This window comes from Entelurus aequoreus, linkage group LG13, assembly GCF_033978785.1.
Source record: "Entelurus aequoreus isolate RoL-2023_Sb linkage group LG13, RoL_Eaeq_v1.1, whole genome shotgun sequence".
NCBI lineage: Eukaryota > Metazoa > Chordata > Actinopteri > Syngnathiformes > Syngnathidae > Entelurus > Entelurus aequoreus.
The window spans coordinates 13573216-13573845 of NC_084743.1; positions in this window are offsets into that span (position 1 = coordinate 13573216).

The window sequence follows — 630 nt, forward strand, 5'->3', positions numbered from 1 at the left end:
CTCGAGTCCTGCTCTCCTGGCCATTTTTATCTGTTTCTTCGTGCGTCAGTCTGTTTTTCCTTGTGCGGTTTTCGACATGTTTGTTTTGCAACATCCTTGAATCCCTTAATCATATTTAGACAATCAAAACATTCTGTAGACAGGTTGGCACGACTTCATATTCAACTTTGTCCCACACCCGGTCCATTCAATGGCACAGAATAGAGGAGAAATGAAATGAGGGTACATTCTTGACAGACATGAAATATAGTTCAAAGGTCAGAAATTCTAGTACAGCCAAAGAAGACTAAGGGTTAGGAGATAAATTAGTTTGTTTTAAAAAGATAGTCGCTGCAATGATACGTAAAACTTTAAAAGAGGTGACATTCATTACCTCCAATGTAAATATAATTTGTGGAATTTACAACAAAATGTTTTCATAGAGTAGCCTGCTTACAGCCAGATTGGAGAGTCATGTGCACAAATACACGTCTAGGGGAGACCGGATGCAATGGACGTCGAGTGGGTCTAGCATAATATTGTGAGAGTCCAGTCCATAGTGGATCTAACATAATAGTGTGAATCCAGTCCATAGTGGATCTAACATAATAGTGTGAGTCCAGTCCATAGTGGATCTAACATAATAGTGTG